Source organism: Arachis ipaensis, chromosome B7, assembly GCF_059453495.1.
Source record: "Arachis ipaensis isolate K30076 ecotype BB chromosome B7, ASM5945349v1, whole genome shotgun sequence".
Classification (NCBI taxonomy): Eukaryota; Viridiplantae; Streptophyta; class Magnoliopsida; order Fabales; family Fabaceae; genus Arachis; species Arachis ipaensis.
In genome coordinates this window covers 83,582,229-83,609,394 of record NC_142442.1, presented here as the reverse complement: position 1 = coordinate 83,609,394, position 27,166 = coordinate 83,582,229, and the positions used below count along the sequence as shown (strand labels likewise).

General features: G+C 45.0%; 1 non-coding gene across 1 annotated transcript; it reads right to left on the bottom strand.

Moving 5' to 3' along the window:
- Nucleotides 1-23,394: 23,394 nt before the first annotated feature.
- LOC148553195 (small nucleolar RNA R71) lies at nt 23,395-23,502 on the bottom strand. Its single transcript, XR_015892877.1, has one exon. It is a non-coding gene; the product is annotated as a small nucleolar RNA R71 (small nucleolar RNA).
- Nucleotides 23,503-27,166: the final 3,664 nt, after the last annotated feature.

The following is a 27,166-nucleotide window of genomic DNA, read 5'->3' as shown; positions in this document are numbered from 1 at the left end:
CCTCCGGTTTTTTTTTCAGGTTTTTTATTTCACATTGTGCAGACCCTCGCTCATTAAATGATGCTATCCCGATGAGGACACCGAAAGGCGAGCTGTAATGGCCTCATCTTCGGCAGGCTCTTCCATTTTTTTTACGTGCTGACCCTCGTTCTTTAAATGACGCTATCCCGAGGAGGACACCTAAAGGCGAGCCGTAATGGCCTCATCTTCGGCAGGCTCCTCCGATTTTTTTCTGGTTTTTTTTTACGTCGTGCAGACCCTCGCTCTTTAAATGATGCTATCCCGAGGAGGGCACCTGAAGGCGAGGTGTAATGGCCTCATCTTCGGCAGGCTCCTCCAGTTTTTTTTTTACTACGTGCTGACCCTCGTTCTTTAAATGACGCTATCCTGAGGAGGACACCCAAAGGCGAGCCGTAATGGCCTCATCTTCAGCAGGCTCCTCAGGTTTTTTTTTTTACGTCGTGCCGATCATCATTCTTTAAATGACGCTATCCCGGGGTGGACACCTAAAGGCGAGCCGTAATGCCCTCATCTTCGGCTGGCTCCTCAAGTTTTTTTTTGTTAGTTTTTTTTATGTCGTGCTGACCCTCGTCCTTTAATTGACGCTATCCCGAGGAAGACCCCTAAAGGCGAGCCGTAATAGCCTCATCTTCGGCAGGCTCCTCCGGCTTTTTTCTGGTTTTTTTTTTAGGTCGTGCAGACCCTCGCTCATTAAATGATGCTATCCCGAGGAGTGCACCTGAAGGCGAGGTGTAATGGCCTCATCTTCGGCAGGCTCCTCCAGTTTGTTTTTTTACTACGTGCTGACCCTCGTTCTTTAAATGACGCTATCCTGAGGAGCCCACCTAAAGGCGAGCCGTAATGGCCTCATCTTCAGCAGGCTCCTCCGGTTTTTTTTTACGTCGTGCCGATCATCGTTCTTTAAATGACGCTATCCCGGGGTGGACACCTAAAGGCGAGCCGTAATGCCCTCATCTTCGGCAGGCTCCTCCAGTTTTTTTTTCTTGGTTTTTTTTTACGTCGTGCTGACTCTTATCCTTTAATTGACGCTATCCTGAGGAAGACACCTAAAGGCGAGCCGTAATGGCCTCATCTTCGGCAGGCTCCTCCAGTTTTTTTCTGGTTTTTTTTACTACGTGCTGACCCTCGTCCTTTATTTGACACTATCCCGAGGAGGACACCTATAGGCGAGCCGTAATGGCCTCATCTTCGGTAGGCTCCTCCGGTTTTTTTTTCCGGTTTATTTTCACTACGTGCTGACCCTCATTCTTTAAATGACGCTATCCCGAGGAGAACACCTAAAGGCGAGCCGTAATGCCCTCATCTTCGGCAGGCAACACGGTTTTTTTTTTCTGCTTTTTTTTACATTGTGCTCACCCTCTTTCTTTAAATGACGCTGTCCCGAGGAGGACACCTAAAGCCGAGCCGAAATGGCCTCATCTTCGACAGGGGTCCTTCGATTTTTTTTTTCCAGTTTTTTTTACATCGTGCAGAACCTTGTTCTATAAATGACGCTATCCTAAGGAGGACACCTAAAGGCGATTCGTAATGGCCTTATCTTCGGCAGGCTCCTCCGGTTTTTTTTTTCTTAATTTTTTTACGACGTGCTGACCCTCGTTCGTTAAATGACGCTATCCCGAGGAGGACAACTAAAGGCGAGCCGTAAAGGCCTCATCTTCAACAGGCTCCTCCGGTTTTTTTTTTACGTCGTGCCGACCATCGTTCTTTAAATTATGCTATCCCGGGGAGGACACCTAAAGGCGAGCCGTAATGGCGTCATCTCTGTCAGGCTCCTCCGGGTTTTTTTGTCATTTTTTTTCACCTCGTTCTGACTATCGTCCTTTAATTGACACTATCCCGAGGAGGACACCAAAAGGTGAGCCGTAATGGCCTCATCTTCGGCAGCCTCCTCCGATTTTTTTTTAAGTCGTGCCGATCATCGTTCTTTAAATGACACTATCCTGGGGTGGACACCTAAAGGCGAGCCGTAATGGCCTCATCTTCGGCAGGCTCCTCCGGTTTTTTTTTCAGGTTTTTTATTTCACATCGTGCAGACCCTCGCTCATTAAATGATGCTATCCCAATGAGGACACCGAAAGGCGAGCTGTAATGGCCTCATCTTCGGCAGGCTCTTCCATTTTTTTTACGTGCTGACCCTCGTTCTTTAAATGACGTTATCCCGAGGAGGACACCTAAAGGCGAGCCGTAATGGCCTCATCTTCGGCAAGCTCCTCCAATTTTTTTCTGGTTTTTTTTTACGTCGTGCAGACCCTCGCTCTTTAAATGATGCTATGCCGAGGAGGGCACCTGAAGGCGAGGTGTAATGGCCTCATCTTCAGCAGGCTCCTCCAGTTTTTTTTTACTACGTGCTGACCCTCGTTCTTTAAATGACGCTATCCTAAGGAGGACACCCAAAGGCGAGCCGTAATGGCCTCATCTTCAGCAGTCTCCTCAGGTTTTTTTTTTACGTCGTGCCGATCATCATTCTTTAAATGACGCTATCCCGGGGTGGACACCTAAAGGCGAGCCGTAATGCCCTCATCTTCGGCTGGCTCCTCCTGTTTTTTTTGTTGGTTTTTTTTCACCTCGTGCTGACTATCGTCCCTTAATTGACACTATCCCGAGGAGGACACCAAAGGGCGAGCCGTAATGGCCTCATCTTCGGCAGGCTCCTCCGGTTTTTTTTCAGGTTTTTTATTTCACATCGTGCAGACCCTCGCTCTTTAAATGATGCTATCCCGATGAGGACACCGAAAGGCGAGCTGTAATGGCCTCATCTTCGGCAGGCTCCTCCATTTTTTTTACGTGCTGACCCTCGTTCTTTATATGACGCTATCCCGAGAAGGACACCTAAAGGCGAGCCGTAATGGCCTTATCTTCGGCAGGCTCCTACGATTTTTTTCTGGTTTTTTTTTACGTCGTGCAGACCCTCGCTCTTTAAATGATGCTATCCCGAGGAGGGCACCTGAAGGCGAGGTGTAATGGCCTCATCTTCGGCAGGCTCCTCCAGTTTTTTTTTTTACTACGTGCTGACCCTCGTTCTTTAAATGACGCTATCCTGAGGAGGACACCTAAAGGCGAGCCGTAATGGCCTCATCTTCAGCAGGCTCCTCCGTTTTTTTTTTACGTCGTGCCGATCATCGTTCTTTAAGTGACGCTATCCCGGGGTGGACACCTAAAGGCGAGCCGTAATGGCCTCATCTTCGGCAGGCTCCTCCGGTTTTTTTTTAGGTTTTTTATTTCACATCGTGCAGACCCTCGCTCTTTAAATGATGATATCCCGATGAGGACATCGAAAGGCGAGCTGTAATGGCCTCATCTTCGGCACGCTCCTCCAGTTTTTTTTTTACTACGTGCTGACCCTCGTTCTTTAAATGACGCTATCCTGAGGAGGACACCTAAAGGCGAGCTGTAATGGCCTCATCTTCAGCAGGCTCCTCCGGTTTTTTTTTCACGTCGTGCCGATCATCGTTCTTTAAGTGACGCTATCCCGGGGTGGACACCTAAAGGCGAGCCGTAATGGCCTCATCTTCGGCAGGCTCCTCCGGTTTTTTTTCAGGTTTTTTATTTCACATCGTGCAGACCCTCGCTCATTAAATGATGCTATCCCAATGAGGACACCGAAAGGCGAGCTGTAATGGCCTCATCTTCGGCAGGCTCTTCCATTTTTTTTTACGTGTTGACCCTCGTTCTTTAAATGACGTTATCCCGAGGAGGACACCTAAAGGCGAGCCGTAATGGCCACATCTTCGGCAGGCTCCTCCGATTTTTTTTACTACGTGCTGACCCTCGTTCTTTAAATGACGCTATCCCGAGGAGGACACCTAAAGGCGAGCCGTAATGGCCTCATCTTCGGTAGGCTCCTCCAATTTTTTTCTGGTTTTTTTTTACGTCGTGCAGACCCTCGCTCTTTAAATGATGCTATCCCGAGGAGGGCACCTGAAGGCGAGGTGTAATGGCCTCATCTTCGGCAGGCTCCTCCAGTTTTTTTTTACTACGTGCTGACCCTCGTTCTTTAAATGACGCTATCCTAAGGAGGACACCCAAAGGCGAGCCGTAATGGCCTCATCTTCAGCAGTCTCCTCAGGTTTTTTTTTACGTCGTGCCGATCATCATTCTTTAAATGACGCTATCCCGGGGTGGACACCTAAAGGCGAGCCGTAATGCCCTCATCTTCGGCAGGCTCCTCCAGTTTTTTTTTTTTACTACGTGCTGACCCTCGTTCTTTAAATGACGCTATCCTGAGGAGGACACCTAAAGGCGAGCCGTAATGGCCTCATCTTCAGCAGGCTCCTCCGTTTTTTTTTTACGTCGTGCCGATCATCGTTCTTTAAGTGACGCTATCCCGGGGTGGACACCTAAAGGCGAGCCGTAATGGCCTCATCTTCGGCAGGCTCCTCCGGTTTTTTTTTAGGTTTTTTATTTCACATCGTGCAGACCCTCGCTCTTTAAATGATGATATCCCGATGAGGACATCGAAAGGCGAGCTGTAATGGCCTCATCTTCGGCACGCTCCTCCAGTTTTTTTTTTACTACGTGCTGACCCTCGTTCTTTAAATGACGCTATCCTGAGGAGGACACCTAAAGGCGAGCTGTAATGGCCTCATCTTCAGCAGGCTCCTCCGGTTTTTTTTTCACGTCGTGCCGATCATCGTTCTTTAAGTGACGCTATCCCGGGGTGGACACCTAAAGGCGAGCCGTAATGGCCTCATCTTCGGCAGGCTCCTCCGGTTTTTTTTCAGGTTTTTTATTTCACATCGTGCAGACCCTCGCTCATTAAATGATGCTATCCCAATGAGGACACCGAAAGGCGAGCTGTAATGGCCTCATCTTCGGCAGGCTCTTCCATTTTTTTTTACGTGTTGACCCTCGTTCTTTAAATGACGTTATCCCGAGGAGGACACCTAAAGGCGAGCCGTAATGGCCACATCTTCGGCAGGCTCCTCCGATTTTTTTTACTACGTGCTGACCCTCGTTCTTTAAATGACGCTATCCCGAGGAGGACACCTAAAGGCGAGCCGTAATGGCCTCATCTTCGGTAGGCTCCTCCAATTTTTTTCTGGTTTTTTTTTACGTCGTGCAGACCCTCGCTCTTTAAATGATGCTATCCCGAGGAGGGCACCTGAAGGCGAGGTGTAATGGCCTCATCTTCGGCAGGCTCCTCCAGTTTTTTTTTTTACTACGTGCTGACCCTCGTTCTTTAAATGACGCTATCCTGAGGAGGACACCTAAAGGCGAGCCGTAATGGCCTCATCTTCAGCAGGCTCCTCCGTTTTTTTTTTACGTCGTGCCGATCATCGTTCTTTAAGTGACGCTATCCCGGGGTGGACACCTAAAGGCGAGCCGTAATGGCCTCATCTTCGGCAGGCTCCTCCGGTTTTTTTTTAGGTTTTTTGTTTCACATCGTGCAGACCCTCGCTCTTTAAATGATGATATCCCGATGAGGACATCGAAAGGCGAGCTGTAATGGCCTCATCTTCGGCACGCTCCTCCAGTTTTTTTTTTACTACGTGCTGACCCTCGTTCTTTAAATGACGCTATCCTGAGGAGGACACCTAAAGGCGAGCTGTAATGGCCTCATCTTCAGCAGGCTCCTCCGGTTTTTTTTTCACGTCGTGCCGATCATCGTTCTTTAAGTGACGCTATCCCGGGGTGGACACCTAAAGGCGAGCCGTAATGGCCTCATCTTCGGCAGGCTCCTCCGGTTTTTTTTCAGGTTTTTTATTTCACATCGTGCAGACCCTCGCTCATTAAATGATGCTATCCCAATGAGGACACCGAAAGGCGAGCTGTAATGGCCTCATCTTCGGCAGGCTCTTCCATTTTTTTTTACGTGTTGACCCTCGTTCTTTAAATGACGTTATCCCGAGGAGGACACCTAAAGGCGAGCCGTAATGGCCACATCTTCGGCAGGCTCCTCCGATTTTTTTTACTACGTGCTGACCCTCGTTCTTTAAATGACGCTATCCCGAGGAGGACACCTAAAGGCGAGCCGTAATGGCCTCATCTTCGGTAGGCTCCTCCAATTTTTTTCTGGTTTTTTTTTACGTCGTGCAGACCCTCGCTCTTTAAATGATGCTATCCCGAGGAGGGCACCTGAAGGCGAGGTGTAATGGCCTCATCTTCGGCAGGCTCCTCCAGTTTTTTTTTACTACGTGCTGACCCTCGTTCTTTAAATGACGCTATCCTAAGGAGGACACCCAAAGGCGAGCCGTAATGGCCTCATCTTCAGCAGTCTCCTCAGGTTTTTTTTTACGTCGTGCCGATCATCATTCTTTAAATGACGCTATCCCGGGGTGGACACCTAAAGGCGAGCCGTAATGGCCTCATCTTCGGCAGGCTCCTCCGGTTTTTTCTCAGGTTTTTAATTTCACATCGTGCAGACCCTCGCTCTTTAAATGATGCTATCCCGATGAGGACACCGAAAGGCGAGCTGTAATGGCCTCATCTTCGGTAGGCTCCTCCATTTTTTTTTTACGTGCTGACCCTCGTTCTTTAAATGACGTTATCCCGAGGAGGACACCTAAAGGCGAGCCGTAATGGCCTTATCTTCGGCAGGCTCCTCCGATTTTTTTCTGGTTTTTTTTTACGTCGTGCAGACCCTCGCTCTTTAAATGATGCTATCCCGAGGAGGGCACCTGAAGGCATGGTGTAATGGCCTCATCTTCGGCAGGCTCCTCCAGTTTTTTTTTTACTACGTGCTGACCCTCGTTCTTTAAATGACGCTATCCTGAGGAGGACACCTAAAGGCGAGCCGTAATGGCCTCATCTTCAGCAGGCTCCTCCGTTTTTTTTTTACGTCATGCCGATCATCGTTCTTTAAGTGACTCTATCCCGGGGTGGACACCTAAAGGCGAGTCGTAATGGCCTTATCTTCGGCAGGCTCCTCCGGTTTTTTTTTAGGTTTTTTATTTCACATCGTGCAGACCCTCGCTCTTTAAATGATGATATCCGGATGAGGACGCCGAAAGGCGAGCTGTAATGGCCTCATCTTCGGCAGGCTCCTCCAGTTTTTTTTTTACTACGTGCTGACCCTCGTTCTTTAAATGACGCTATCCTGAGGAGGACACCTAAAGGCGAGCCGTAATGGCCTCATCTTCAGCAGGCTCCTCCGGTTTTTTTTTCACGTCGTGCCGATCATCGTTCTTTAAGTGACGCTATCCCGGGGTGGACACCTAAAGGCGAGCCGTAATGGCCTCATCTTCGGCAGGCTCCTCCGGTTTTTTTTAGGTTTTTTATTTCACATCGTGCAGACCCTCGCTCTTTAAATGATGTTCTCCCGATGAGGACACCGAAAGGCGAGCTGTAATGGCCTCATCTTCGGCAGGCTCCTCCATTTTTTTTTACGTGCTGACCCTCGTTCTTTAAAACACGTTATCCCGAGGAGGACACCTAAAGGCGAGCCGTAATGGCCACATCTTCGGTAGGCTCCTCCGATTTTTTTTTACTACGTGCTGACCCTCGTTCTTTAAATGACGCTATCCCGAGGAGGACACCTAAAGGCGAGCCGTAATGGTCTCATCTTCGGCAGGCTCCTCCGATTTTTTTCTGGTTTTTTTTTCTACGTCGTGCAGACCCTCGCTCTTTAAATGATGCTATCCCGAGGAGGGCACCTGAAGGCGAGGTGTAATGGCTTCATCTTCGGCAGGCTCCTCCAGTTTTTTTTTACTACGTGCTGACCCTCGTTCTTTAAATGACGCTATCCTGAGGAGGACACCTAAAGGCGAGCCGTAATGGCCTCATCTTCAGCAGGGTCCTCCGGTTTTTTTTTTACGTCGTGCCGATCATTGTTCTTTAAATGACGCTATCCCGGGGTGGACACCTAAAGGCGAGCCGTAATGCCCTCATCTTCGGCAGGCTCCCCCAGTTTTTTTTTGTTGGTTTTTTTTTACGTCGTGCTGACCCTCGTCCTTTAATTGACGCTATCCCGAGGAAGACACCTAAAATCGAGCCGTAATGGCCTCATCTTCGGCAGGCTCCTCCAGTTTTTTTCTGGTTTTTTTTACTACGTGCTGACCCTCGTCCTTTATTTGACGCTATCCCGAGGACGACACCTATAGGCGAGCCGTAATGGCCTCATCTTCGGTAGGCTCCTCCGGTTTTTTTTCCGGTTTATTTTCACTACGTGCTGACCCTCATTCTTTAAATGACGCTATCCCGAGGAGGACACCTAAAGGCGAGCCGTAATGCCCTCATCTTCGGCAGGCAACACGGTTTTTTTTTCTGTTTTTTTTTACATCGTGCTCACCCTCTTTCTTTAAATGACGCTGTCCCGAGGAGGACACCTAAAGCCGAGCCGTAATGGCCTCATCTTCGACAGGCTCCTTCGATTTTTTTTTTCCAGTTTTTTTTACGTCGTGCAGACCCTTGTTCTATAAATGACGCTATCCTAAGGAGGACACCTAAAGGCGATTCGTAATGGCCTTATCTTCGGCAGGCTCCTCCGGTTTTTTTTTTCTGAATTTTTTTACGACGTGCTGACCCTCGTTCGTTAAATGATGCTATCCCGAGGAGGACACCTAAAGGCGAGCCGTAATGGCCTCATCTTCGGCAGGCTCCTCCGTTTTTTTTTTCAGGTTTTTTATTTCACATCGTGTAGACCCTCGCTCTTTAAATGATGCTATCCCGATGAGGACACCGAAAGGCGAGCTGCAATGGCCTCATCTTCGGCAGGCTCCTCCATTTTTTTTACGTGTTGACCCTTGTTCTTTAAATGACGTTATCCCGATGAGGACACCGAAAGGCGAGCTGTAATGGCCTCATCTTCGGCAGGCTCCTCCATTTTTTTTTACGTGCTGACCCTCGTTCTTTATATGACGCTATCCCGAGGAGGACACCTAAACGCGAGCCGTAATGGCCTTATCTTCGGCAGGCTCCTCCAATTTTTTTCTGGTTTTTTTTTACGTCGTGCAGACCCTCGCTCTTTAAATGATGCTATCCCGAGGAGGGCACCTGAAGGCGAGGTGTAATGGCCTCATCTTCGGTAGGCTCCTCCAGTTTTTTTTTAATACGTGCTGACCCTCGTTCTTTAAATGACGCTATCCTGAGGAGGACACCTAAAGGCGAGCCGTAATGGCCTAATCTTCAGCAGGCTCCTCCGGTTTTTTTTTTTACGTCGTGCCGATCATCGTACTTTAAGTGACGCTATCTCAGGGTGGACACCTAAAGGCGAGCCGTAAGGGCCTCATCTTCGGCAGGCACCTCCGGTTTTTTTTTAGGTTTTTTATTTCACATCGTGCAGACCCTCGCTCTTTAAATGATGCTATCCCGATGAGGACACCGAAAAGTGAGCTGTAATGGCCTCATCTTCGGCAGGCTCCATTTTTTTTTACGTGCTGACCCTCGTTCTTTAAATGACGTTATCCTGAGGAGGACACCTAAAGGCGAGCCGTAATGCCCTCATCTTCAGCAGGCTCCTCCAGTTTTTTTTTTGTTGGTTTTTTTTTACGTCGTGCTGACCCTCGTCCTTTAATTGACGCTATCCCGAGGAAGACACCTAAAGGCGAGCCGTAATGGCCTCATCTTCTGCAGGCTCCTCCGGTTTTTTTCTGGTTTTTTTTTAAGTCGTGCAGACCCTCGCTCTTTAAATGATGCTATCCCGAGGAGGGCACCTGAAGGCGAGGTGTAATGGCCTCATCTTCGGCAGGCTCCTCCAGTTTGTTTTTTTACTACGTGCTGACCCTCGTTCTTTAAATCACGCTATCCTAAGGAGGACACCTAAAGGCGAGCCGTAATGGCCTCATCTTCAGCAGGCTCCGCCGGTTTTTTTTTACGTCGTGCCGATCATTGTTCTTTAAATGACGCTATCCCGGGGTGGACACCTAAAGGTGAGCCATAATGCCCTCATCTTCGGCAGGCTCCTACAGTTTTTTTTTGTTTGTTTTTTTTACGTCGTGCTGACCCTCGTCCTTTAATTGACGCTATCCCGAGGAATACACCTAAAGGCGAGCCGTAATGGCCTCATCATCGGCAGGCTCCTCCAGTTTTTTTCTGTTTTTTTTTACTACGTGCTAACCCTCATTCTTTAAATGACGCTATCCCGAGGAGGACACCTAAAGGCGAGCCGTAATGCCCTCATCTTCGGCAGGCAACACGGTTTTTTTTCTGTTTTTTTTTACATCGTGCTCTCCCTCTTTCTTTAAATGACGCTATCCCGAGGAGGACACCTAAAGGCGAGCCGTAATGGCCTCATCTTCGGCAGGCTCCTCCGGTTTTTTTTTACGTCCTGCCGACCAACGTTCTTTAAATTATGCTATCCCGGGGAGGACACCTAAAGGCGAGCCGTAATGGGCTCATCTTTGGCAGGCTCCTCCGGGTTTTTTTGTCGGTTTTTTTCACGTTGTGCTGACTATCGTCCTTTAATTGACACTATCCCGAGGAGGACACCAAAACGCGAGCCGTAATGGCCTCATCTTCGGCAGGCTCCTCCGGTTTTTTTTCTGGTTTTTTTTTACATCGTGCAGACCCTCGCTCTTTAAATGATGCTATCCCGAGGAGGACACCGAAAGGCGAGCTGTAATAGCCTCATCTTCGGCAGGCTCCTCCATTTTTTTTTCATGCTAACCCTCGTTCTTTAAATGACGTTATCCCGAGGAGGACACCTAAAGGCGAGCCGTAATGGTCACATCTTCGGCAGGCTCCTCCGATTTTTTTTTACTACGTGCTGACCCTCGTTCTTTAAATGACGCTATTTCGAGGAGGACACCTAAAGGCGAGCCGTAATGGCCTCATCTTCGGCAGGCTCCTCCGATTTCTGTTTTTTTTTTACGTCGTGCAGACCCTCGCTCTTTAAATGATGCTATCCCGAGGAGGGCACCTGAAGGCGAGGTGTAATGGCCTCATCTTCGGCAGGCTCCTCCAGTTTTTTTTTACAACGTGCTGACCCTCGTTCTTTAAATGACGCTATCCTGAGGAGGAGACCTAAAGGCGAGCCGTAATGGCCTCATCTTCAGCAGGCTCCTCCGATTTTTTTTTACGTCGTGCCGATCATCATTCTTTAAATGACACTATCCCGGGGTGGACACCTAAAGGCGAGCCGTAATGGCCTCATCTTCGGCAGGCTCCTCCGGTTTTTTTCTGGTTTTTTATTTCACATCGTGCAGACCCTCACTCTTTAAATGATGCTATCCTAATGAGGACACCGAAAGGCGAGCTGTAATGGCCTCATCTTCGGCAAGCTCTTCCATTTTTTTTACGTGCTGACCCTCGTTCTTTGAATGACGTTATCCCGAGGATGACACCTAAAGGCGAACCGTAATGGCCACATCTTCGGCAAGCTCCTCCGATTTTTTTTACTACGTGCTGACCCTCGTTCTTTAAATGACGATATCCTGAGGAGGACACCTAAAGGCGAGCCGTAATGGCCTCATCTTCAGCAGGCTCCTCAGGTTTTTTTTTTACGTCGTGCCGATCATCATTCTTTAAATGACGCTATCCCGGGGTGGACACCTAAAGGCGAGCCGTAATGCCCTCATCTTTGGCTGGCTCCTCCAGTTTTTTTTTGTTGGTTTTTTTTTACGTCGTGCTGACCCTCGTCCTTTAATTGACGCTATCCCGAGGAAGACACCTAAAGGCGAGCCGTAATGGCCTCATCTTCGGCAGGCTCCTCCGGTTTTTTTTTTTGTTTTTGTTTTAGGTCGTGCAGACCCTCGCTCTTTAAATGATGCTATCCCGAGGAGGGCACCTGAAGGCGAGGTGTAATGGCCTCATCTTCGGCAGGCTCCTCCAGTTTGTTTTTTTACTACGTGCTGACCCTCGTTCTTTAAATGACGCTATCCTGAGGAGCACACCTAAAGGCGAGTCGTAATGGCCTCATCTTCAGCAGGCTCCTCCGGTTTTTTTTACGGCGTGCCGATCATCGTTCTTTAAATGACGCTATCCCGGGGTGGACACCTAAAGGCGAGCCGTAATGCCCTCATCTTCGGCAGGCTCCTCCAGTTTTTTTTTCTCGATTTTTTTTTACGTCGTGCTGACTCTTGTCCTTTAATTGACGCTATCCTGAGGAAGACACCTAAAGGCGAGCCGTAATGGCCTCATCTTCGGCAGGCTCCTCCAGTTTTTTTCTGGTTTTTCTTACTACGTGCTGACCCTCGTCCTTTATTTGACGCTATCCCGAGGAGGACACCTATAGGCGAGCCGTAATGGCCTCATCTTCGGTAGGCTCCTCCGGTTTTTTTTTTCGGTTTATTTTCACTACGTGCCCCTCATTCTTTAAATGATGCTATCCCGAGGAGAACACCTAAAGGCGAGCCGTAATGCCCTCATCTTCGGCAGGCAACACGGTTTTTTTTTTTCTGTTTTTTTTTACATCGTGCTCACCCTCTTTCTTTAAATGACGCTGTCCCGAGGAGGACACCTAAAGCCGAGCGGTAATGCCGTCATCTTCGACAGGCTCCTTCGATTTTTTTTTTCGGTTTTTTTTTACGTCGTGCAGACCCTTGTTCTATAAATGACGCTATCCTAAGGAGGACACCTAAAGGCGATTCGTAATGGCCTTATCTTCGGCAGGCTCCTCCGGTTTTTTTTTTTTGAATTTTTTTACGACGTGCTGACCCTCGTTCGTTAAATGACGCTATCCCGAGGAGGACACCTAAAGGCGAGCCGTAAAGGCCTCATCTTCGACAGGCTCTTCCGGTTTTTTTTTTACGTCGTGCCGACCATCGTTCTTTAAATTATGCTATCCTGGGGAGGACACCTAAAGGCGAGCCGTAATGGCGTCATCTCTGTCAGGCTCCTCCGGGTTTTTTTGTCATTTTTTTTCACCTCGTGCTGACTATCGTCCTTTAATTGACATTATCCCGAGGAGGACACCAAAAGGCGAGCCGTAATGGCCTCATCTTCGGCAGGCTCCTCCGGTTTTTTTCAGGTTTTTTATTTCACATCGTGCAGACCCTCGCTCTTTAAATGATGCTATCCTGATGAGGACACCGAAAGGCGAGCTGTAATGGCCTCATCTTCGGCAGGCTCCTCCATTTTTTTTACGTGCTAACCCTCGTTCTTTAAATGACGTTATGCCAAGGAGGACACCTAAAGGCGAGCCGTAATGGCCACATCTTCGGCAGGCTCCTCCGATTTTTTTTTACTACGTGCTGACCCTCGTTCTTTAAATGACGCTATCCTGAGGAGGACACCTAAAGGCGAGCCGTAATGGCCTCATCTTCAGCAGGCTCCTCCGGTTTTTTTTTACGTCGTGCCGATCATCGTTCTTTAAATGACGCTATCCCGGGGTGGACACCTAAAGGCGAGCCGTAATGCCCTCATCTTCGGCAGGCTCCTCCAGTTTTTTTTTGTCGGTTTTTTTTTTACGTCGTGCTGACCCTCGTCCTTTAATTGACGCTATCCCGAGGAAGACACCTAAAGGCGAGCCGTAATGGCCTCATCTTCGGCAGGCTCCTCCAGTTTTTTTCTGGTTTTTTTTACTACGTGCTAACCCTCATTCTTTAAATGACGCTATCCCGAGGAGGACACCTAAAGGCGAGCCATAATGCCCTCATCTTCGGCAGGCAACACGGTTTTTTTTCTATTTTTTTTTTACATTGTGCTCTCCCTCTTTCTTTAAATGACGCTATCCCGAGGAGGACACCTAAAGGCGAGCCGTAATGGCCTCATCTTCGACAGGCTCCTCCGGTTTTTTTTTACGTCGTGCCGACCATCGTTCTTTATATTATGCTATCCCGGGGAGGACACCTAAAGGCGAGCCGTAATGGGCTCATCTTCGGCAGGCTCCTCCGGGTTTTTTTGTCAGTTTTTTTCACGTTGTGCTGACTATCGTCCTTTAATTAACACTATCCCGAGGAGGACACAAAAGGCGAGCCGTAATGGCCTCATCTTCGGCAGGCTCCTCCGGTTTTTTTTCTGTTTTTTTTCACATCGTGCAGACCCTCGCTCTTTAAATGATGCTATCCCGAGGAGGACACTTTAAGGCGAGCTGTAATGGCCTCATCTTCGGCAGGCTCCTGCATTGTTTTTTACGTGCTGACCCTCGTTCTTTAAATGACGCTATCCCGACGAGGACACCTAAAGGCGAGCCGTAATGGCCTCATCTTCGGTAGGCTCCTCCGATTTCTGGTTTTTTTTTACGTCGTGCAGACCCTCGCTCTTTAAATGATGCTATCCCGAGGAGGGCACCTGAAGGCGAGGTGTAATGGCCTCATCTTCGGCAGGCTCCTCCAGTTTTTTTTTACAACGTGCTGACCCTCGTTCTTTAAATGACGCTATCCTGAGGAGGACACCTAAAGGCGAGCCGTAATGGCCTCATCTTCAGCAGGCTCCTCCGATTTTTTTTTACGTCGTGCCGATCATCGTTCTTTAAATGACACTATCCCGGGGTGGACACCTAAAGGCGAGCCGTAATGGCCTCATCTTCGGCAGGCTCCTCCGGTTTTTTTCTGGTTTTTTATTTCACATCGTGCAGACCCTCACTCTTTAAATGATGCTATCCCGATGAGGACACCGAAAGGCGAGCTGTAATGGCCTCATCTTCGGCAGGCTCTTCCATTTTTTTTACGTGCTGACCGTCGTTCTTTGAATGACGTTATCCCGAGGAGGACACCTAAAAGGCGAGCCGTAATGGCCACATCTTCGGCAAGCTCCTCCGATTTTTTTTACTACGTGCTGACCCTCGTTCTTTAAATGACGCTATCCTGAGGAGGACACCTAAAGGCGAGCCGTAATGGCCTCATCTTCAGCAGGCTCCTCAGGTTTTTTTTTTACGTCGTGCCGATCATCATTCTTTAAATGACGCTATCTCGGGGTGGACACCTAAAGGCGAGCCGTAATGCCCTCATCTTTGGCTGGCTCCTCCAGTTTTTTCTTGTTGGTTTTTTTTACGTCGTGCTGACCCTCGTCCTTTAATTGACGCTATCCCGAGGAAGACACCTAAAGGCGAGCCGTAATGGCCTCATCTTCGGCAGGCTCCTCCGGTTTTTTTTTTTGTTTTTGTTTTAGGTCGTGCAGACCCTCGCTCTTTAAATGATGCTATCCCGAGGAGGGCACCTGAAGGCGAGGTGTAATGGCCTCATCTTCGGCAGGCTCCTCCAGTTTGTTTTTTTACTACGTGCTGACCCTCGTTCTTTAAATGACGCTATCCTGAGGAGCACACCTAAAGGCGAGTCGTAATGGCCTCATCTTCAGCAGGCTCCTCCGGTTTTTTTTACGGCGTGCCGATCATCGTTCTTTAAATGACGCTATCCCGGGGTGGACACCTAAAGGCGAGCCGTAATGCCCTCATCTTCGGCAGGCTCCTCCAGTTTTTTTTTCTCGATTTTTTTTTACGTCGTGCTGACTCTTGTCCTTTAATTGACGCTATCCTGAGGAAGACACCTAAAGGCGAGCCGTAATGGCCTCATCTTCGGCAGGCTCCTCCAGTTTTTTTCTGGTTTTTTTTAGTACGTGCTGACCCTCGTCCTTTATTTGACGCTATCCCGAGGAGGACACCTATAGGCGAGCCGTAATGGCCTCATCTTCGGTAGGCTCCTCCGGTTTTTTTTTTCGGTTTATTTTCACTACGTGCCCCTCATTCTTTAAATGATGCTATCCCGAGGAGAACACCTAAAGGCGAGCCGTAATGCCCTCATCTTCGGCAGGCAACACGGTTTTTTTTTCTGTTTTTTTTTACATCGTGCTCACCCTCTTTCTTTAAATGACGTTGTCCCGAGGAGGACACCTAAAGCCGAGCCGTAATGCCGTCATCTTCGACAGGCTCCTTCGATTTTTTTTTCCGATTTTTTTTTACGTCGTGCAGACCCTTGTTCTATAAATGACGCTATCCTAAGGAGGACACCTAAAGGCGATTCGTAATGGCCTTATCTTCGGCAGGCTCCTCCGGTTTTTTTTTTCTGAATTTTTTTACGACGTGCTGACCCTCGTTCGTTAAATGACGCTATCCCGAGGAGGACACCTAAAGGCGAGCCGTAAAGGCCTCATCTTCGACAGGCTCTTCCGGTTTTTTTTTACGTCGTGCCGACCATCGTTCTTTAAATTATGCTATCCCGGGGAGGACACCTAAAGGCGAGCCGTAATGGCGTCATCTCTGTCAGGCTCCTCCGGGTTTTTTTGTCATTTTTTTTCACCTCGTGCTGACTATCGTCCTTTAATTGACATTATCCCGAGGAGGACACCAAAAGGCGAGCCGTAATGGCCTCATCTTCGGCAGGCTCCTCCGGTTTTTTTCAGGTTTTTTATTTCACATCGTGCAGACCCTCGCTCTTTAAATGATGCTATGCTGATGAGGACACCGAAAGGCGAGCTGTAATGGCCTCATCTTCGGCAGGCTCCTCCATTTTTTTTACGTGCTGACCCTCGTTCTTTAAATGACGTTATCCCAAGGAGGACACCTAAAGGCGAGCCGTAATAGCCACATCTTCGGCAGGCTCCTCCGATTTTTTTTTACTACGTGCTGACCCTCGTTCTTTAAATGACGCTATCCTGAGGAGGACACCTAAAGGCGAGCCGTAATGGCCTCATCTTCAGCAGGCTCCTCCGGTTTTTTTTTACGTCGTGCCGATCATCGTTCTTTAAATGACGCTATCCCGGGGTGGACACCTAAAGGCGAGCCGTAATGCCCTCATCTTCGGCAGGCTCCTCCGGGTTTTTTTGTCAGTTTTTTTCACGTTGTGCTGACTATCGTCCTTTAATTAACACTTTCCCGAGGAGGACACAAAAGGCGAGCCGTAATGGCCTCATCTTCGGCAGGCTCTTCCGGTTTTTTTTCTAGTTTTTTTCACATCGTGCAGACCCTCGCTCTTTAAATGATGCTATCCCGAGGAGGACACTTTAAGGCGAGCTGTAATGGCCTCATCTTCGGCAGGCTCCTGCATTTTTTTTTACGTGCTGACCCTCGTTCTTTAAATGACGTTATCCTGAGGAGGACACCTAAAGGCGAGCCGTAATGGCCACATCTTCGGCAGGCTCCTCCGATTTTTTTTTTACTACGTACTGACCCTCGTTCTTTAAATGACGCTATCCCGAGGAGGACACCTAAAGGCGAGCCGTAATGGCCTCATCTTCTGCAGGCTCCTCCAGTTTTTTTCTGATTTTTTTTTACTACGTGCTGACCCTCGTTCGTTAAATGACGCTATCCCGAGGAGGACACCTAAAGGCGAGCCGTAATGGCCTCATCTTCGGTAGGCTCCTCCGGCTTTTTTCCAGTTTTTTTTCACTACGTGCTGACCCTCATTCTTTAAATGACACTATCCCGTGGAGGACACCTAAAAGCGAGCCGTAATGCCCTCATCTTTGACAGACAACTCAGTTTTTTTTTTCTGTTGTTTTTTTACATCGTGCTCACCCTCTTTCTTTAAATGACGCTGTCCCGAGGAGGACACCTAAAGCCGAGCCGTAATGGTCTCATCTTCGGCAGGCTCCTTCGGTTTTTTTTTGGTTTTTTTTACGTCGTGCAGAGCCTCGTTCTTTAAATGACGCTATCCTAAGGAGGACCCCAAAAGGTGATTCATAATGGCCTCATCTTCGGCAGGCTCCTCCGTTTTTTTTTTCCGAATTTTTTTACGACGTGCTGACCCTCGTTCCTTAAATGACGATATCCCGAGGAGGACACCTAAAGGCGAGCCGTAATGGCCTCATCTTCGGCAGGCTCCTCCGGTATTTTTTTTACGTCGTTCCGACCATCGTTCTTTAAATTATGCTATCCCGGGGAGAACACCTAAAGGCGAGCCGTAATGGCCTCATCTTCGGCAGGCTCCTCCGGGTTTTTTTGTCAGTTTTTTTTTACGTTGTGCTGACTATCGTCCTTTAATTGACACTATCCCGAGGAAGACACCAAAAGGCGAGCCGTAATGGCCTCATCTTCGGCAGGCTCCTCCGGTTTTTTTTTTTAGTTTTTTTTCACATCGTGCAGACCCTCGCTCTTTAAATGATGCTATCCCGAGGAGGACACCGAAAGGTGAGCTATAATGGCCTCATCTTCGGCAGGCTCCTCAATTTTTTTATACTACGTGCTGACCCTTGTTCTTTAAATGACGCTATCCCGAGGAGGACACCTAAAGGCGAGCCGTAATGGCCTCATCTTCGGCAGGCTCCTCTAGTTTTTTTTCCATGTTTTTTACTACGTGCTGACCTTCCTTCTTTAAATGTCGCTATCTCGAGGAGGACACCTAAAGGCGAGCCGTAATTGCCTCATCTTCGGCAGGCTCCTTCGGTTTTTTTCCAGTTTATTTTCTCTACGTGCTAACCCTCATTCTTTAAATGAAACTATCCCGAGGAGGACACCTAAAGGCGAGCCGTAATGGCCTCATCTACGACAGGCTCCTCCAGTTTTCTTTTTCGATTTTTTTTACGTCGTGCTGACCCTCGTTCTTTAAATGACGCTATCCCGAGGAGGACACCTAAAGGCGAGCCGTAATGGCCTCATCTTCGGCAGGCTTCTCCGATTTTTTTTTCTGGTTTTGTTTACGTCCTGTAGACACTCGCTCTTTAAATGATGCTATCCCGAGGAGAACACCTAAAGGCGAGCTGTAATGGCCTCATCTTCGGTAGGCTCCTCCGGTTTTTTTTTTACTACGTGCTGACCCTCGCTCTTTAAATGACGCTATCCCGAGGAGGACACCTAAAGGCGAGACATAATGGCCACATTTTTGGCAGGCTCCTGTGATTTTTTTTTTCCGTGTTTTTTTTACATCATGCTAACCCTCGTTCTTTAAATGATGATATCCCGAGGAGGACACCTAAAGGCGAGCCGTAATGGCCTCATCTTCGGCAGGCTCCTCCGGTTTTTTTTACTATGTGCTGACCCTCGCTCTTTAAATCATGCTATCCCAAGGAGGACGCCTAAAGGCTAGCCGTGATAGCCTCATCTTCGGCAGGCTCCTCCGGTTTTTTTCATTTTTTTTACATCATGCTGACCCTCGTTCTTTAAATGATGCTATCCCCAGGAGGACACCTAAAGGCGACCCGTAACGGCCTCATCTTCATCATGCTCCTCCAGTTTTTTTTCCATTTTTTTTACGTCGTGCTGACCCTCGTTCTTTAAATGGCGCAAACCCGAGGTGGACACGTAAAGGTGAGTCGTAATGGCCTCATCTACAACAGGCTCCTCCGGTTTTCTTTTTCATTTTTTTACGTCGTACTGACCCTCGTTCTTTAAATGACGCTATCACGAGGAGGACACCTAAAGGCGAGCCGTAATGGCCTCATCTTCGGTAGGCTCCTCCGGTTTTTTTTTCCGGTTTTTTTCTACGTCATGCTGACCCTCGTTCTTTAAATGACGCTATCCCGAGGACACCTAAAGGCGAGCCGTAATGGCCACATCTTCGGCAGCCTCCTCCGGTTTTTTTCCGATTTTTTTACGACATGTGATGAGCGGATAATTTATACGCTTTTTGGCATTATTTTTAGTATGTTTTCAGTAGGATCTAGTTACTTTTAGGGATGTTTTCATTTGTTTTTATGTTAAATTCACTTTTTTGGACTTTACTATGAGTTTGTGTGTTTTTCTGTGATTTCAGGTAATTTCTGGCTGAAATTGAGGGACTTGAGCAAAAATCAGATTCAGAGGTAGAAGAAGGACTGCTGATGCTGTTGGATTCTGACCTCCATGCACTCAAAGTGGATTTTCTGGAGCTACAGAACTCAAAATGGTGCACTTCTAATTGCGTTGGAAAGTAGACATCCAGGTCTTTCCAGAAATATATAATAGTCCATACTTTGGCCGAGTTTAGACAACGCAAAAGGGCGTTGAACGCCAATTCTACGCTGCAGTTTGGAGTTAAACACCAGAAACACGTTACAAACTGGCGTTCAACTCCAAGAATGACCTTTCCACGTGTAAACTTCAAGCTCAGCCCAAGCACACACCAAGTGGGCCCCGGAAGTGGATTTATGCATCAATTACTTACTTCTGTAAACCCTAGTAACTAGTTTAGTATAAATAGGACTTTTTACTATTGTATTAGACATCTTGGGACGTCTAGTTCTTAGATCATGGGGGCTGGCCATTCGGCCTATGCCTGAACCTTTCACTTATGTATTTTTCAATGGTAGAGTTTCTGCATTCCATAGATTAAGGTGTGGAGCTCTGCTGTTCCTCATGATTTAATGCAAAGTACTATTGTTTTATATTCAATTCAACTTATTCCGCTTCTAAGATATCCATTCGCACCCAAGAACATGATGAATGTGATGATTATGTGACGCTCATCATCATTCTCACTTATGAACGCGTGCCTGACAAACACTTCCGTTCTACATGCAAACAAGCTAGAATGAATATCTCTTATATATCTAATACAGGGGACCGAGTCCGAGTTATTAGTATCTTCGTGGTATAAGTTAGAACCCATGGATGGCCATTCCTGAGATCCAAAAAGTCTAAACCTTGTCTGTGATATTCCGAGTAGGATCTGGGAAGGGATGGCTGTGACGAACTTCAAACTCGCGAGTGCTGGTCATAGTGACAGACGCAAAAGGAGGGTGAATCATATTCCAGTATGATCGAGAACCTCCAGATGATTAGCCATGCCGTGACAGAGCATTTGGACCATTTTCACAAGAGAGGATGGGATGTAGCCATTGACAACGGTGATGCCCTTACAGAAAGCTTGCCATGAAAAAGGGTAAGACTGATTGAATGAAGACAGCAGGAAAGCAGAGATTCAGAGGAACGAAAGCATCTCTATACGCTTATCTGAAATTCTCACCAATGATTTACATAAGTATTTTTATCTTTATTTTCTATTTATTTATTATTATTATTCGAAAACACTATAACCATTTGATATCCGCCTGACTGAGATTTACAAGGTGACCATAGCTTGCTTCATACCAACAATCTCCGTGGGATCGACCCTTACTCACGTAAGGTTTTATTACTTGGACGACCCAGTGCACTTGCTGGTTAGTTGTGCGAAGTTGTGAAGTTATGTTTGGACCATGGTATTGTGCACCAATTATTGGCGCCATTGCCAAGGAGAGAACGAACAACAAATTTTACAACCTTAGAGTAACAATTTTGCATACCAAGTTTTTGGCGCCATTGCCGGGGATTGTTCGAGTTTGGACAACCGACGGTTCATCTTGTTGCTCAGATTAGGTAATTTTCTTTTTGTTTTATTTTCAAAAATATTTCTTCAAAAATCTTTTAAAAAAAAATTTTCCTTTTGTTTTCGAAAAGTATTCAAAATTTTTAAGAATGAATTCTAGTGTTTCATGAAGCATGTAAAATCCTGGCTGGCTGTAAAGCCATGTCTAATTCTGTTAGACTGAGGCTTCCACTCATAAGTATATGAAGTTGGATGAAGTTTCAGCTGTTGTATGCTTGATTTGTATCTTCTAAAGCTTGGCTGGCTATTAAGCCATGTCCAACCCTTTGATTGGAGCTTTGGGCTAATATTGAAAGATTCCTGGAATTCTTATTAAAAATTTTGAATTTCTTATTTTCTTTTTCCCATATGTTTTTCAAAAAAAAAATTTAAAAGAAAATACAAAAAAATTATAAAATCATAAAAATAAAAAATATTTTGCGTTTCTTGTTTGAGTCTTGAGTCAATTTTTTAGTTTGGTGTCAATTGCATTTTTTCTAAAAATTTTATGCATTTTTCGAAAATTCATGCATCATGATCTTCAAGTTGTTCTTAGCCAGTCTTCTTGTTTGATCTTCATATTTTATTGTTTTGTGTCTTTTCTTGTTTTTTATATGCATTCTTGTATTCATAGTGTCTATACATTAAAAAATTTCTAAGTTTGGTGTCTTGCATGTTTTCTTTTCTTGAAAATTTTTCAAAAAAATAAGTTCTTGATGTTCATCTTGACATTCATAGTGTTCTTGGTGTTCATCTTGACATTCATAGTGTTCTTGCATTCATCACATGTTTTGATCCAAAAATTTTCATGCATTGAGTCTTTTTCATGTTTTTCTCTTTCTTCATTAAAAATTCAAAAAATCAAAAAAATATCTTTCCCTTTTTCACTCATAAATTTCGAAAATTTGGATTGACTTTTTCAAAAAATTTTAAAATCTAGTTGTTTCTTATGAGTCAAATCAAATTTTCAATTTAAAAATCTTATCTTTTCAAAATCTTTTTCAAAAATCAAATCTTTTTCATTTTTCTTATTTATTTTCGAAAATTTTAAAAATATTTTTCAAAAATCTTTTTTCTTAATTTTACATCATATTTTCGAAAATATCATCAACAATTAATATTTTGATTCAAAAATTTCAAGTTTGTTACTTACTTGTTAAGAAAGATTCAAACTTTACGTTCTAGAATCATATCTTGTGATTTCTTGTGAATCAAGTCATTAATTGTGATTTTAAAAATCAAATCTTTTTCAAAACTAATTTCAATCATATCTTTTCAAAAATATCTTTTTATCTTATCTTTTTCAAAATCATATCTTTTTAAAACATATATTTTTCAAAAAATTTGATTTTAAAATATCTTTTCTAACTTCTTATCTTCTTATCTTTTCAAAATTGATTTTCAAAATTTGTTTCAACTAACTAATTAACTTTTTGTTTGTTTCTTATCTCTTTCAAAACTACCTAGCTAACTATCCCTCTCTAATTTTTGAAAATACCTCCCTCTTTTTCAAAAATTCTTTTTAATTAATTAATTGTATAAATTTTAATTTTAATTTCAATTCTCCTTTAATTTTCGAAAATCATTAACTCTTTTTCAAAATTATTTTCGAAAACTTCTCTCTCCCTCATCTTCTTCTATTTATTTATTCATTTACTAACACTTCTCTTCATCTCAAATCATTGCTCTTATCCTCACCCTTGTGTTTGGATTATCCATTCTTCTTCACTCTTATTCTCTTTTCTTCTTCTACTAACAACAAGGGAACCTCTATACTCTGGTAAAAAGGATCCCTATTATTATTTTCTGTTCCCTTCTTTTTCATATGAGCAGGAGCAAGGACAAGAACATTCTTATTGAAGCAGACCCTGAACCTGAAAGGACTCTGAATAGGAAACTAAGAGAAGTTAAAATACAACAATCCAGAGACAACCTTACAGGAATTTTCGAACAAGAAGAGGAGATGGCAGCCAAAAATAATAATAATAATGCAAGGAGGATGCTCGGTGACTTCACTGCACCTAATTCCAATTTACATGGAAGAAGCATCTCCATTCCTGCCATTGGAGCAAACAACTTTGAGCTTAAACCTCAATTAGTTTTTCTGATGCAACAAAACTGCAAGTTTCATGGACTTCCATCTGAAGATCCTTTTCAGTTCTTAACTGAATTCTTGCAGATCTGTGATACTGTTAAGACTAATGGAGTAGATCTTGAAGTCTACAGGCTCATGCTTTTCCCTTTTGCTGTAAGAGACAGAGCTAGAATATGGTTGGACTCTCAACCTAAGGATAGCTTGAACTCTTGGGATAAGCTGGTCAAGGCTTTCTTAGCCAAGTTCTTTCCTCCTCAAAAGTTGAGTAAGCTTAGAGTGGATGTTCAAACCTTCAGACAGAAAGAAGGTGAATCCCTCTACGAAGCTTGGGAGAGATACAAGGAACTGACCAAAAAGTGTCCTTCTGACATGCTTTCAGAATGGACCATCCTGGATATATTCTATGATGGTTTATCTGAATTAGCTAAAATGTCATTGGATACTTCTGCAGGTGGATCCATTCACCTAAAGAAAACGCCTGCAGAAGCTCAAGAACTCATTGACATGGTTGCTAACAACCAGTTTATGTACACTTCTGAGAGGAATCCTGTGAGTAATGGGATGCCTCAGAAGAAGGGAGTTCTTGAAATTGATACTCTGAATGCCATATTGGCCCAGAATAAAATATTGACTCAGCAAGTTAATATGATTTCTCAGAGTCTGAATGGAATGCAAGCTACATCCAACAGTACTCAAGAGGCATCTTCTGAAGAAGAAGCTTATGATCCTGAAAACCCTGCAATAGCAGAGGTGAATTACATGGGTGAACCATATGGAAACACCTATAATCCCTCATGGAGAAATCACCCAAATCTCTCATGGAAGGATCAACAAAAGCCTCAACAAGGCTTTAATAATGGTGGAAGAAATAGGTTTAGCAACAGCAAGCCTTTTCCATCATCCACTCAGCAACAGACAGAGAACTCTGAACAAAATACCTCTAATTTAGCAAACTTAGTCTCTGATTTATCTAAGGTCACTCTGAGTTTCATGAATGAAACAAGGTCCTCCATTAGAAATTTGGAGGCACAAGTGGGCCAGCTGAGTAAGAAGATCACTGAAACCCCTCCTAGTGCTCTCCCAAGCAATACAGAAGAAAATCCAAAAGGAGAGTGCAAGGCCATTAAAATGACCATCATGGCCGAAACCACAAAAGAGGAAGAGGACGTGAATCCCAGTGAGGAAGACCTCCTGGGACGTCCAGTGATCAATAAGGAGTTTCCCTTTGAGGAACCAAAGGAATCTGAGACTCATCTAGAGACCATGGAGATTCCATTGAACCTCCTTATGCCATTCATGAGCTCTGATGAGTATTCTTCTTCTGAAGAGAATGAGGATGTTATTGAAGATCAAGTTGCCAAGTTCCTTGGTGAAATCATGAAGCTGAATGCCAATTTATTTGGTAGTGAGACTTGGGGAGATGAACCTCCCCTGTTCACCAATGAACTAAATGCATTGGATCAATTGAGATTGCCTCAGAAGAAACAGGATCCTGGAAAGTTCCTAATACCTTGTACCAAAGGCACCATGACCTTTGAGAAGGCTCTATGTGACCTTGGGTCAGGAATAAACCTCATGCCACTCTCTGTAATGGAGAAACTGGGAATCTTTGAGGTACAAGCTGCTAAAATCTCATTAGAGATGGCAGACAATTCCAGAAAACAGGCTTATGGACAAGTAGAGGACATATTAGTAAAGGTTAAAGGCCTTTACATCCCTACTGATTTCATAATCCTAGATACTGGGAAGGATGAGGATGAATCCATCATCCTTGGAAGACCCTTCCTAGCCACAGCAAGAGCTGTGATTGATGTTAACAGAGGTAAACTAGTCTTTCAATTGAATGAGGACTCCCTTGAGTTTAAAACTCAAGGACATCCTTCTGTAAACATGGAAAAGAGGCACAGTAAGCTTCTCTTAAAACAGAGTCAACCAGAGCCCCCACAGTCAAACTCTAAGTTTGGTGTTGGGAGGCCACAACCAAACTCTAAGTTTGGTGTTGAACTCCCATATCCAAACTCTAAGTTTGGTGTTGGGGAGTCTCAACAATGCTCTGAACATCTGTGAGGCTCCATGAGAGCCCACTGTCAAGCTATTGACATTAAAGAAGTGCTTGTTGGGAGGCAACCCAATTTTCATTTATCTAATTTTATTTTGATTTTTGTTGTTCTTTCATGTTTTATTAGGTTCATGATCATGTGGAGTCACAAAATAAATAGAAAAATTGAAAACAGAATCAAAAACAGCAGAAGAAAAATCACACCCTGGAGGAAGGACTTACTGGCGTTTAAACGCCAGTAAGGAACATTTGGCTGGCGTTCAACGCCAGAACAGAGCATGGATCTGGCGCTGAACGCCAGAAACAAGCATAGAACTGGTGTTCAACGCCAGAAACATGCTGCATCTGGGCATTGAACACCCAGAACAAGCATCAGTTCGGCGTTTAAACGCCAGAATTGCATGCAAAGGCATTTTACATGCCTAATTGGTGCAGGGATGTAAATCCTTGACACCTCAAGATCTGTGGACCTCACAGGATCATCTCAAGATCTGTGGACCCCATAGGATCCCCACCTTCCCTCCTCATAATCCTAGATTCTTCCACATCTTCTTCTTCTATTCTTTCTTCTTTTGATCGAGGGCGAGCAACATTCTAATTTTGGTGTGGTAAAAACATAGTTCTTTTTGTTTTTCCATAACCATTGATGGCACCTAAGGCTAGAGAAACCTCTAGAAAGAGGAAAGGGAAGACAAAAGCTTCCATCAAGGGTCTATAGCTCAGTGGTAGAACATTTGACTGCAAATCAAGAGATCCCTGAGATACCTCAGGGGATACATTTTCCTCCACACAATTATTGGGGACAACTAAGGGTGGAACATCAAGAGCACTCCATCATCCTCCATGAAATTAGAGAAGATCAAAGAGCTATGAGGGAGGAGCAACAAAGACAAGGAAGAGACATAGAAGAGCTCAAGGACATCATTGGTTCCTCAAGAAGAAAACGCCACATCACTAAGGTGGACTCATTCCTTGTTCTCAAATTTTCTGTTTTCCATTTTCTTATGTTAAATGTTTATCTATGTTTGTGTCTTTATTACATGATCATTAGTGTCTAAGTGTTTATGCCTTAAAGTAGTAAATATGAATCCATCACCTCTCTTAAATGAAAAATGTTTTTAATTCAAAAGAACAAGAAGTACATGAGTTTCGAATTTATCCTTGAACTTAGTTTAATTATATTGATGTGGTGACAATACTTTTTATTTTCTGAATGAATGCTTGAACAGTGCATATGTCTTTTGAAGTTGATGTTTTAGAATGTTAAATATGTTGGCTCTTGAAAGAATGATGAACAGGAGACATGTTATTTGATAATCTGAAAAATCATAAAAATGATTCTTGAAGCAAGAAAAAGCAGTGAATACAAAAGCTTGCAAAAAAAGAAAGAAAGAAAAAAAAATGGCGAAAAAAAATAGAAAAAGAAAAAGCAAGTAGAAAAAGCCAAAAGCTCTTAAAACCAAAAGGCAAAAGCAAAAAGCCAGTAACCCTTAAAACCAAAAGGCAAGGGTAAATAAAAAGGATCCCAAGGCTTTGAGCATCAGTGGATAGGAGGGCCTAAAGGAATAAAATCCCGGCCTAAGTGGCTAAACCAAGCTGTCCCTAACCATGTGCTTGTGGCGTGAAGGTGTCAAGTGAAAACTTGAGACTGAGCGGTTAAAGTCAAGGTCCAAAGCAAAAGAAGAGTGTGCTTAAGAACCCTGGACACCTCTAATTGGGGACTTTAGCAAAGCTGAGTCACAATCTGAAAAGGTTCACCCAATTATGTGTCTGTGGCATTTATGTATCCGGTGGTAATACTGGAAAACAAAGTGCTTAGAGCCACGGCCAAGACTCATAAAGTAGTTGTGTTCAAGAATCAACATACTGAACTAGGAGAATCAATAACACTATCTGAACTCTGAGTTCCTATAGATGCCAATCATTCTGAACCTCAATGGATAAAGTGAGATGCCAAAACTATTCAAGAGGCAAAAAGCT